This window comes from Spermophilus citellus (assembly GCF_964194105.1).
Source record: "Spermophilus citellus genome assembly, chromosome: 14".
Taxonomy (NCBI): Eukaryota; Metazoa; Chordata; class Mammalia; order Rodentia; family Sciuridae; genus Spermophilus; species Spermophilus citellus.
Window position 1 is genome coordinate 18,826,530 of NC_138194.1, and position 13,489 is coordinate 18,840,018.

A 13,489-nucleotide genomic window follows, 5' to 3' on the forward strand; every position below is an offset into this window, starting at 1 on the left:
AACCGTTCGTTGGCAGTAAGAGTTTTAATTTTTAGGTTTCACTCTGTTTTCTCCTATATGCATACATGTAGTTGGAACTAGAAATCAAACACGGTTTGTGCTAGCTCTTTGAAACTTGACACAATAAAGTAGTTCCAAGTTACATCTCTATGGTTTGTTTTTTATTGATGTAGCCCTAAGCAGAGACTGGCGCAAATCACTTTCATGGAAAGGGATTGCCAAGTTTCTAAAAAACTACGAGTTTTTTGAAATCTCAGCACACATTTTTTCACCCAATCTTGATGACACTTTCAGGTAATGATCAGTACCCCAATCCCACGTGGCTCACCAAATTTCATTCTTCTAGGTTAAACGGTTCGTTGGCAGTAACAGTTTTAATTTTTAGGTTTCACTCTGTTTTTCCCTATATGGATACATGTAATTGGAACTCTAAATCAAAGACGGTTTATGCTAGCTCTTTGAAACATGACACAATAAAGTAGTTCCAAGTTCTATCACTATGGTTTGTTTCCTATTGATGTAGCCCTAAGCAGAGACGGGCGCAAATCACTTTCATGGAAAGGGGTTGCCAAGCTTCCAAAAAACTATGAGTTTCCTGAAATCTCAGCACACATTTTTTTCACCCAATCTTGATGACACGTTCAGGTAATGATCAGTACCCCAATCCCACCTGATTCACCAAATTTCGTTCTTCTTGGTTAAACGGTTGGTTGGCAGTAACAGTTTTAATTTTTAGGTTTCACTCTGTTTTCACCTCTATGGATACATGTAGTTGGAACTCTAAATCAAACACGGTTTGTGCTAGCTCTTTGAAACTTGACACAATAAAGTAGTTCCACGTTCTATCACTATGGTTTGTTTCCTATTGATGTAGCCCTAAGCAGAGACAGGCGCAAATCACTTTCATGGAAAGGGGTTGCCAAGCTTCCAAAAAACTACGAGTTTTCTGAAATCTCAGCACACGTTTTTTCATCCAGTATTGATGACACTTTCAGGTAATGATCAGTACCCCAATCCCACTTGGCTCACCAAATTTCGTTCTCTTAGGTTAAACTGTTCGTTGGCAGTAACAGTTTTAATATTTAGGTTTCACTCTGTTTTCTCCTATATGGATACATGTAGTTGGAACTCTAAATCAAACACGGTTTGTGCTAGCTCTTTGAAACTTCAAACAATATAGTAGTTCCAAGTTCCATCTCTATGGTTTGTTTCCTATTGATATAACCCTAAGCAGAGACTGGCGCAAATCACTTTCATGAAAGGGGTTGCCAAGCTTCCAAAAAACTACGAGTTTCCTGAAATCTCAGCACACATTTTTTCACCCAATCTTGATGACACTTTCAGGTAATGATCAGTACCCCAATCCCACTTGGCTCACCAAATTTCGTTCTTCTAGGTTAAACCATTCGTTGGCAGTAACAGTGTTAATTTTTCGGTTTCACTCTGTTTTCTCCTGTATGGATACATGTAGTTGGAACTCTAAATCAAACACGGTTTGTGCTAGCTCTTTGAAACTTGACACAATAAAGTAGTTCCAAGTTCTATTTCTAAGGTTTGTTTCCTATTGAAGTAGCCCTAAGCAGAGACTGGCGCAAATCACTTACATGGAAAGGGGTTGCCAAGCTATCAAAAAACTACGAGTTTCCTGAATCTCAGCACACGATTTTTCACCCAATCTTGATGACACTTTCAGGTAATGATCAGAACCGCAATCACACTTGGCTCACCATATTTCGTTCTTCTAGGTTAAACCATTCGTTGGCAGTAAGAGTTTTAATTTTTAGGTTTCACTCTGTTTTCTCCTATATGCATACATGTAGTTGGAACTAGAAATCAAACACAGTTTGTGCTAGCTCTTTGAAACTTGACACAATAAAGTAGTTCCAAGTTACATCTCTATGCTTTGTTTCCTATTGATGTAGCCCTAAGCAGAGACTGGCGCAAATCACTTTCATGGAAAGGGATTGCCAAGTTTCTAAAAAACTACGAGTTTTTTGAAATCTCAGCACACATTTTTTCACCCAATCTTGATGACACTTTCAGGTAATGATCAGTACCCCAATCCCACGTGGCTCACCAAATTTCATTCTTCTAGGTTAAACGGTTCGTTGGCAGTAACAGTTTTAATTTTTAGGTTTCACTCTGTTTTTCCCTATATGGATACATGTAATTGGAACTCTAAATCAAAGACGGTTTATGCTAGCTCTTTGAAACATGACACAATAAAGTAGTTCCAAGTTCTATCACTATGGTTTGTTTCCTATTGATGTAGCCCTAAGCAGAGACGGGCGCAAATCACTTTCATGGAAAGGGGTTGCCAAGCTTCCAAAAAACTATGAGTTTCCTGAAATCTCAGCACACATTTTTTTCACCCAATCTTGATGACACGTTCAGGTAATGATCAGTACCCCAATCCCACCTGATTCACCAAATTTCGTTCTTCTTGGTTAAACGGTTGGTTGGCAGTAACAGTTTTAATTTTTAGGTTTCACTCTGTTTTCACCTCTATGGATACATGTAGTTGGAACTCTAAATCAAACACGGTTTGTGCTAGCTCTTTGAAACTTGACACAATAAAGTAGTTCCACGTTCTATCACTATGGTTTGTTTCCTATTGATGTAGCCCTAAGCAGAGACGGGCGCAAATCACTTTCATGGAAAGGGGTTGCCAAGCTTCCAAAAAACTACGAGTTTTCTGAAATCTCAGCACACGTTTTTTCATCCAGTATTGATGACACTTTCAGGTAATGAACAGTACCCCAATCCCACTTGGCTCACCAAATTTCGTTCTCTTAGGTTAAACTGTTCGTTGGCAGTAACAGTTTTAATATTTAGGTTTCACTCTGTTTTCTCCTATATGGATACATGTAGTTGGAACTCTAAATCAAACACGGTTTGTGCTAGCTCTTTGAAACTTCAAACAATAAAGTAGTTCCAAGTTCCATCTCTATGGTTTGTTTCCTATTGATGTAACCCTAAGCAGAGACTGGCGCAAATCACTTTCATGAAAGGGGTTGCCAAGCTTCCAAAAAACTTCGAGTTTCCTGAAATCTCAGCACACATTTTTTCACCCAATCTTGATGACACTTTCAGGTAATGATCAGTACCCCAATCCCACTTGGCTCACCAAATTTCGTTCTTCTAGGTTAAACCGTTCGTTGGCAGTAACAGTGTTAATTTTTCGGTTTCACTCTGTTTTCTCCTATATGGATACATGTAGTTGGAACTCTAAATCAAACACGGTTTGTGCTAGCTCTTTGAAACTTGACACAATAAAGTAGTTCCAAGTTCTATTTCTAAGGTTTGTTTCCTATTGAAGTAGCCCTAAGCAGAGACTGGCACAAATCACTTACATGGAAAGGGGTTGCCAAGCTATCAAAAAACTACGAGTTTCCTGAATCTCAGCACACGATTTTTCACCCAATCTTGATGACACTTTCAGGTAATGATCAGAACCGCAATCACACTTGGCTCACCATATTTCGTTCTTCTAGGTTAAACCATTCGTTGGCAGTAAGAGTTTTAATTTTTAGGTTTCACTCTGGTTTCTCTTATATGGATACATGTATTTGGAACTCTAAATCAAACACGGTTTGTGCTAGCTCTTTGATACTTGACACAATAAAGTAGTTCCAAGTTATATCTCTATGCTTTGTTTCCTATTGATAAAGCCCTAAGCAGAGACCGGCGCAAATCACTTTCATGGAAAGGGGTTGCAAAACTTCTAAAAAACTACGAGTTTCCTGAAATCTCAGCACACATTTTTTCACCCAATCTTGATGACAATTTCAGGTAATGATCAGTACCCCAATCCAATTTGGCTCACCCTATTTTGTTCTTCTAGGTTAAAGCATTCGTTCACAGTAACAGTTTTAATTTTTAGGTTTCAATCTGTTTTCTCCATTATGGACACATGTATTTGGAACTCTAAATCAAAGACGGTTTATGCTAGCTCTTTGAAACTTGACACAATAAAGTAGTTCCAAGTTCTATCTCTATGGTTTGTTTCCTATTGATGTAGCCCTAAGCAGAGACTGGCGCAAATCACTTCCATGGAAAGGGTTTGGCAAGCTTCCAAAAATCTACGAGTTTCCTGAAATCTCAGCACACATTTTTTCACCCAATCTTGATGACACTTTTAGGTAATGATCAGAACCAAAATCCCTCTTGGCTCACCAAATTTCGTTCTTCTAGGTTAAACCGTTCGTTGCCAGTAACAGTTTTAATTTTTAGGTTTCACTCTTTTTTCTCTTATATGGATACATGTAGTTGGAAATCTAAATCAAACACGGTTTGTGCTAGCTCTTTGAAACTTGACACAATAAAGTACTTCCAAGTTCTATCTCTATGGTTTGTTTCCTATTGATGTATCCCTAAGCAGAGACTGGCGCAAATCACTTTCATTGAAAGGGGTTGCCAAGTTTCCAAAAAACTACGAGTTTCCTGAAATCTCAGCACACATTTTTTCACCCAATCTGGATGACACTTTCAGGTAATGATCAGTACCCGAATCCCACTTGGCTCACCAAATTTCGTTATTCTTGGTTAAACCGTTGGTTTGCAGTAAGAGATTTAATTTTTAGTTTTCACTCTGTTTTCTCCTATATGGGTACATGCAGTTGGAACTCTAAATCAAACATGGTTTGTGCTAGCTCTTTGAAACTTGACACAATAAAGTAGTTCCAAGTTCAATCTCTATGGTTTGTTTCCTATTGATGTAGCCCTAAGCAGAGACCGGCGCAAATCACTTTCATGGACAGGGGTTGCGAAGCTTCCAAAAAACTACGAGTTTCCTGAATTCTCAGCACACATTTTTTCACCCAATCTGGATGACACATTCAGGTAATGATCAGAACCCCATTCCCACTTGGCTCACCAAATTTCGTTCTTCTAGGTTAAACCGTTTGTTGGCAGTAACAGTATTAATTTTTAGGTTTCACTAGTTTTCTCCTATATGGGTACATGTATTTGGAACTCTAAATCAAAGACGGTTGTGCTAGCTCTTTGAAACTTGACACAATAAAGTAGTTCCAAGTTCTATCTCTATGGTTTGTTTCCTATTGATGTAGCCCTAAGCAGAGATTGGCGCAAAACACTTTCATGGAAAGGGGTTGGAAAGCTTCCAAAAAACTACGAGTTTCCTGAAATCTCAGCACACACTTTTTCACCCAATCTTGATGACACTTTCAGATAATGATCAGTACCCCAATCCCACTTGGCTCAAGAAATTTCGTTCTTCTAGGTTACACCGTTCGTTGGCAGTAACAGTTTTAAATTTTAGGTTTCACTCTGTTTTCTCCTATATGGGTACATGTAGTTGGAACTCTAAATGAAACACGGTTTGTGCTAGCTCTTTGAAACTTGACACAAAAAAGTAGTTCCAAGTTCTATCACTATGGTTTTTTTCCTATTGATGTAGCCCTAAGCAGAGACTTGCGCAAATCACTTTCATCGAAAGGGGTTGCCAAGCTTCCAAAAAACTACGATTTTTTGAAATCTCAGCACACATTTTTCACCCAATCTGGATGACACTTGCAGGTAATGATCAGTACCCCAGTCCCACTTGGCTCACCAAATTTCGTTCTTCTAGGTTAAACAGTTCGTTGGCAGTAACAGTTTTAATTTTTAGGTTTCACTCTGTTTTCTCCTATATGGATACGTGTAGTTGGAACTCTAAATCAAAGACGGTTTGTGCTCGCTCTTTGAAACTTGACACAATAAAGTAGTTCCAAGTTCTATCTCTATGGTTTGCTTTCTATTGATGTAGCCCTAAGCAGAGACTGGTGCAAATCACTTTCATGGAAAGGGGTTGCCAAGCTTCCAAAAAACTACGAGTTTCCTGAAATCTCAGCACACATTTTTTCACCCAATCTGGATGACACTTTCAGGTAATGATCAGTACCCCAATCCCAATTGGCTCACCAAATTTCGTTCTTCTAGGTTAAACCGATCGTTGGCAGTCACAGTTTTAATTTTTAGGTTTCACTCTGTTTTCTCCTATATCGATACATGTAGTTGGAACTCTAAATCAAACACGGTTTGTGCTAGCTCTTTGAAACTTGACACAATAAAGTAGTTCCAAGTTCAATCTCTATGGTTTGTTTCCTATTGATGTAGCCCTAAGCAGAGACTGGCGCAAATCACTTTCATGGAAAGGGGTTGCGAAGCTTTCAAAAAACTACGAGTTTCCTGAATTCTCAGCACACATTTTTTCACCCAAACTTGATGACACTTTCAGGTAATGATCAGTACCCCAATCCCACTTGGCTCACCAAATTTCGTTTTTCTAGGATAAACCGTTCGTTGGCAGTAACAGTTTTAATTTTTAGGTTTCACTGTGTTTTCTCTTATATGGATACATGTATTTGGAACTCTAAATCAAACACGGTTTGTGCTAGCTCTTTGAAACTTGAAACAATAAAGTAGTTCCAAGTTCTATCTCTATGGTTTGTTTCCTATTGATGTAGCCCTAAGCAGAGACTGGCGCAAAACACTTTCATGGAAAGGGGTTGGAATGCTTCCAAAAAACTACGAGTTTCCTGAAATCTCAGCACACACTTTTTCACCCAATCTTGATGACACTTACAGGTATTGATCAGTACCCCAATCCCAATTGGCTCAACAAATTTCGTTCTTCTAGGTTACACCGTTCTTTGGCAGTAACAGTTTTAATTTTTAGGTTTCACTCTGTTTTCTCCTATATGGGTACATGTAGTTGGAACTCTAAATGAAACACGGTTTGTGCTAGCTCTTTGAAACTTGACACAATAAAGTAGTTCCAAGTTCTATCTCTATGGTTTGTTTCTTATTGATGTAGCCCTAAGCAGAGACTGGCGCAAATCACTTCCATGGAAAGGGGTTGGCAAGCTTCCAAAAATCTACGAGTTTCCTGAAATCTCAGCACACATTTTTTCACCCAATCTTGATGACACTTTTAGGTAATGATCAGAATCAAAATCCCTCTTGGCTCACCAAATTTCGTTCTTCTAGGTTAAACCGTTCATTGGCAGTAACAGTTTTAATTTTTAGGTTTCACTCTGTTTTCTCCTATATGGATACATGTAGTTGGAACTCTAAATCAAACACGGTTTGTGCTAGCTCTTTGAAACTTGACACAATAATGTAGTTCCACGTTCTATCACTATGGTTTGTTTCCTATTGATGTAGCCCTAAGCAGAGACGGGCGCAAATAACTTTCATTGAAAGGGGTTGCCAAGCTTCCAAAAAACTACGAGTTTTCTGAAATCTCAGCACACGTTTTTTCATCCAGTATTGATGACACTTACAGGTAATGATCAGTACCCCAATCCCACTTGGCTCACCAAATTTCGTTCTCTTAGGTTAAACTGTTCGTTGGCAGTAACAGTTTTAATATTTAGGTTTCACTCTGTTTTCTCCTATATGGTTACATGTAGTTGGAACTCTAAATCAAACACGGTTTGTGCTAGCTCTTTGAAACTTCAAACAATAAAGTAGTTCCAAGTTCCATCTCTATGGTTTGTTTCCTATTGATGTATCCCTAAGCAGAGACTGGTGCAAATCACTTTCATGAAAAGGGTTGCCAAGCTTCCAAAAAACTACGAGTTTCCTGAAATCTCAGCACACATTTTTTCACCCAATCTTGATGACACTTTCAGGTAATGATCAGTACCCCAATCCCACTTGGCTCACCAAATTTCGTTCTTCTAGGTTGAACCGTTCGTTGGCAATAACAGTGTTAATTTTTCGGTTTCACTCTGTTTTCTCCTATATGGATACATGTAGTTGGAACTCTAAATCAAACACGGTTTGTGCTAGCTCTTTGAAACGTGACACAATAAAGTAGTTCCAAGTTCTATCACTATGGTTTGTTTCCTTTTGAAGTAGCCCTAAGCAGAGACTGGCGCAAATCACTTACATGGAAAGGGGTTGCCAAGCTATCAAAAAACTACGAGTTTCCTGAATCTCAGCACACGTTTTTTCACCCAATCTTGATGATACTTTCAGGTAATGATCAGAACCGCAATCACACTTGGCTCACCATATTTCGTTCTTCTAGGTTAAACCATTCGTTGGCAGTAAGAGTTTTAATTTTTACGTTTCACTCTGGTTTCTCCTATATGGATACATGTATTTGGAACTCTAAATCAAACACGGTTGTGCTAGCTCTTTGATACTTGACACAATAAAGTAGTTCCAAGTTATATCTCTATGCTTTGTTTCCTATTGATGTAGCCCTAAGCAGAGACCGGCGCAAATCATTTTCATTTAAAGGGGTTGCAAAGCTTCTAAAAAACTACGAGTATCCTGAAATCTCAGCACACATTTTTTCACCCAATCTTGATGACACTTTCAGGTAATGATCAGTACCCCAATCCCATTTGGCTCACCCTATTTCGTTCTTCTAGGTTAAAGCATTCGTTCACAGTAACAGTTTTAATTTTTAGGTTTCAATCCGTTTTCTCCATTATGGATACATGTATTTGGAACTCTAAATCAAAGACGGTTTATGCTAGCTCTTTGAAACTTGACACAATAAAGTAGTTCCAAGTTATCTCTCTATGGTTTGTTTCCTATTGATGTAGCCCTAAGCAGCGACTGGCGCAAATCACTTTCATAGTTAAGGGGTTGCCAAGCTATCAAAAAACTACGAGTTTCCTGAATCTCAGCACACATTTTTTCAGCCAATTTTGATGACACTTTCAGGTAATGATCAGAACCGCAATCCCACTTGGCTCACCAAATTTCGTTCTTCTATGTTAAACAGTTCGTTGGCAGTAACAGTTTTAATTTTTAGGTTTCACTCTGTTTTCTCCTATATGCATACATGTAGTTGGAACTAGAAATCGAACACGGTTTGTGCTAGCTCTTTGAAACTTGACACAATAAAGTAGTTCCAAGTTACATCTCTATGATTTGTTTCCTATTGATGTAGCCCTAAGCAGAGACTGGCGCAAATCACTTTCATGGAAAGGGATTGCCAAGTTTCTAAAAAACTACGAGTTTTTTGAAATCTCAGCACACATTTTTTCACCCAATCTTGATGACACTTTCAGGTAATGATCAGTACCCCAATCCCACGTGGCTCAACAAATTTCGTTCTTCTAGGTTAAACCGTTCGTTGGCAGTAACAGTTTTAATTTTTAGGTTTCACTCTGTTTTTCCCTATATGGATACATGTAATTGGAACTCTAAATCAAACACGGTTTGTGCTAGCTCTTTGAAACTTGACACAATAAAGTAGTTCCAAGTTCTATTTCTAAGGTTTGTTTCCTATTGAAGTAGCCCTAAGCAGAGACTGGCGCAAATCACTTACATGGAAAGGGGTTGCCAAGCTATCAAAAAACTACGAGTTTCCTGAATCTCAGCACACGATTTTTCACCCAATCTTGATGACACTTTCAGGTAATGATCAGAACCGCAATCACACTTGGCTCACCATATTTCGTTCTTCTAGGTTAAACCATTCGTTGGCAGTAAGAGTTTTAATTTTTAGGTTTCACTCTGTTTTCTCCTATATGCATACATGTAGTTGGAACTAGAAATCAAACACGGTTTGTGCTAGCTCTTTGAAACTTGACACAACAAAGTAGTTCCAAGTTACATCTCTATGCTTTGTTTCCTATTGATGTAGCCCTAAGCAGAGACTGGCGCAAATCACTTTCATGGAAAGGGATTGCCAAGTTTCTAAAAAACTACGAGTTTTTTGAAATCTCAGCACACATTTTTTCACCCAATCTTGATGACACTTTCAGGTAATGATCAGTACCCCAATCCCACGTGGCTCACCAAATTTCATTCTTCTAGGTTAAACGGTTCGTTGGCAGTAACAGTTTTAATTTTTAGGTTTCACTCTGTTTTTCCCTATATGGATACATGTAATTGGAACTCTAAATCAAAGACGGTTTATGCTAGCTCTTTGAAACATGACACAATAAAGTAGTTCCAAGTTCTTTCACTATGGTTTGTTTCCTATTGATGTAGCCCTAAGCAGAGACGGGCGCAAATCACTTTCATGGAAAGGGGTTGCCAAGCTTCCAAAAAACTATGAGTTTCCTGAAATCTCAGCACACATTTTTTTCACCCAATCTTGATGACACGTTCAGGTAATGATCAGTACCCCAATCCCACCTGATTCACCAAATTTCGTTCTTCTTGGTTAAACGGTTGGTTGGCAGTAACAGTTTTAATTTTTAGGTTTCACTCTGTTTTCACCTCTATGGATACATGTATTTGGAACTCTAAATCAAACACGGTTTGTGCTAGCTCTTTGAAACTTGACACAATAAAGTAGTTCCACGTTCTATCACTATGGTTTGTTTCCTATTGATGTAGGCCTAAGCAGAGACGGGCGCAAATCACTTTCATGGAAAGGGGTTGCCAAGCTTCCAAAAAACTACGAGTTTTCTGAAATCTCAGCACACGTTTTTTCATCCAGTATTGATGACACTTTCAGGTAATGATCAGTACCCCAATCCCACTTGGCTCACCAAATTTCGTTCTCTTAGGTTAAACTGTTCGTTGGCAGTAACAGTTTTAATATTTAGGTTTCACTCTGTTTTCTCCTATATGGATACATGTAGTTGGAACTCTAAATCAAACACGGTTTGTGCTAGCTCTTTGAAACTTCAAACAATAAAGTAGTTCCAAGTTCCATCTCTATGGTTTGTTTCCTATTGATGTAACCCTAAGCAGAGACTGGCGCAAATCACTTTCATGAAAGGGGTTGCCAAGCTTCCAAAAAACTACGAGTTTCCTGAAATCTCAGCACACATTTTTTCACCCAATCTTGATGACACTTTCAGGTAATGATCAGTACCCCAATCCCAATTGGCTCACCAAATTTCGTTCTTCTAGGTTAAACCGTTCGTTGGCAGTAACAGTGTTAATTTTTCGGTTTCACTCTGTTTTCTCCTATATGGATACATGTAGTTGGAACTCTAAATCAAACACGGTTTGTGCTAGCTCTTTGAAACTTGACACAATAAAGTAGTTCCAAGTTCTATTTCTAAGGTTTGTTTCCTATTGAAGTAGCCCTAAGCAGAGACTGGCACAAATCACTTACATGGAAAGGGGTTGCCAAGCTATCAAAAAACTACGAGTTTCCTGAATCTCAGCACACGATTTTTCACCCAATCTTGATGACACTTTCAGGTAATGATCAGAACCGCAATCACACTTGGCTCACCATATTTCGTTCTTCTAGGTTAAACCATTCGTTGGCAGTAAGAGTTTTAATTTTTAGGTTTCACTCTGGTTTCTCTTATATGGATACATGTATTTGGAACTCTAAATCAAACACGGTTTGTGCTAGCTCTTTGATACTTGACACAATAAAGTAGTTCCAAGTTATATCTCTATGCTTTGTTTCCTATTGATGTAGCCCTAAGCAGAGACCGGCGCAAATCACTTTCATGGAAAGGGGTTGCAAAACTTCTAAAAAACTACGAGTTTCCTGAAATCTCAGCACACATTTTTTCACCCAATCTTGATGACAATTTCAGGTAATGATCAGTACCCCAATCCAATTTGGCTCACCCTATTTTGTTCTTCTAGGTTAAAGCATTCGTTCACAGTAACAGTTTTAATTTTTAGGTTTCAATCTGTTTTCTCCATTATGGACACATGTATTTGGAACTCTAAATCAAAGACGGTTTATGCTAGCTCTTTGAAACTTGACACAATAAAGTAGTTCCAAGTTCTATCTCTATGGTTTGTTTCCTATTGATGTAGCCCTAAGCAGATACTGGCGCAAATCACTTCCATGGAAAGGGTTTGGCAAGCTTCCAAAAATCTACGAGTTTCCTGAAATCTCAGCACACATTTTTTCACCCAATCTTGATGACACTTTTAGGTAATGATCAGAACCAAAATCCCTCTTGGCTCACCAAATTTCGTTCTTCTAGGTTAAACCGTTCGTTGCCAGTAACAGTTTTAATTTTTAGGTTTCACTCTTTTTTCTCTTATATGGATACATGTAGTTGGAAATCTAAATCAAACACGGTTTGTGCTAGCTCTTTGAAACTTGACACAATAAAGTACTTCCAAGTTCTATCTCTATGGTTTGTTTCCTATTGATGTATCCCTAAGCAGAGACTGGCGCAAATCACTTTCATTGAAAGGGGTTGCCAAGTTTCCAAAAAACTACGAGTTTCCTGAAATCTCAGCACACATTTTTTCACCCAATCTGGATGACACTTTCAGGTAATGATCAGTACCCGAATCCCACTTGGCTCACCAAATTTCGTTATTCTTGGTTAAACCGTTGGTTTGCAGTAAGAGATTTAATTTTTAGTTTTCACTCTCTTTTCTCCTATATGGGTACATGTAGTTGGAACTCTAAATCAAACACGGTTTGTGCTAGCTCTTTGAAACTTGACACAATAAAGTAGTTCCAAGTTCAATCTCTATGGTTTGTTTCCTATTGATGTAGCCCTAAGCAGAGACTGGCGCAAATCACTTTCATGGAAAGTGGTTGCGAAGCTTCCAAAAAACTACGAGTTTCCTGAATTCTCAGCACACATTTTTTCACCCAATCTGGATGACACATTCAGGTAATGATCAGAACCCCATTCCCACTTGGCTCACCAAATTTCGTTCTTCTAGGTTAAACCGTTTGTTGGCGGTAACAGTATTAATTTTTAGGTTTCACTCTGTTTTCTCCTATATGGGTACATGTATTTGGAACTCTAAATCAAAGACGGTTGTGCTAGCTCTTTGATACTTGACACAATAAAGTAGTTCCAAGTTCTATCTCTATGGTTTGTTTCCTATTGATGTAGCCCTAAGCAGAGATTGGCGCAAAACACTTTCATGGAAAGGGGTTGGAAAGCTTCCAAAAAACTACGAGTTTCCTGAAATCTCAGCACACACTTTTTCACCCAATCTTGATGACACTTTCAGGTAATGATCAGTACCCCAATCCCACTTGGCTCAAGAAATTTCGTTCTTCTAGGTTACACCGTTCGTTGGCAGTAACAGTTTTAATTTTTAGGTTTCACTCTGTTTTCTCCTATATGGGTATATGTAGTTGGAACTCTAAATCAAACACGGTTTGTGCTAGCTCTTTGAAACTTGACACAATAAAGTAGTTCCAAGTTCTGTCTCTATGGTTTGTTTCCTATTGATGTAGCCCTAAGCAGAGACTGGCACAAAACACTTTCATGGAAAGGGGTTGGCAAGCTTCCAAAAAACTACGTGTTTCCTGAAATCACAGCACACACTTTTTCACCCAATCTTGATGACACTTTCAGGTAATGATCAGTACCCCAATCCCACTTGGCTCAACAAATTTCGTTCTTCTAGGTTACACCGTTCGTTGGCAGTAACAGTTTTAATTTTTAGGTTTCACTCTGTTTTCTCCTATATGGGTACATGTAGTTGGAACTCTAAATGAAACACGGTTTGTGCTAGCTCTTTGAAACTTGACACAAAAAAGTAGTTCCAAGTTCTATCACTATGGTTTTTTTCCTATTGATGTAGCCCTAAGCAGAGACTTGCGCAAATCACT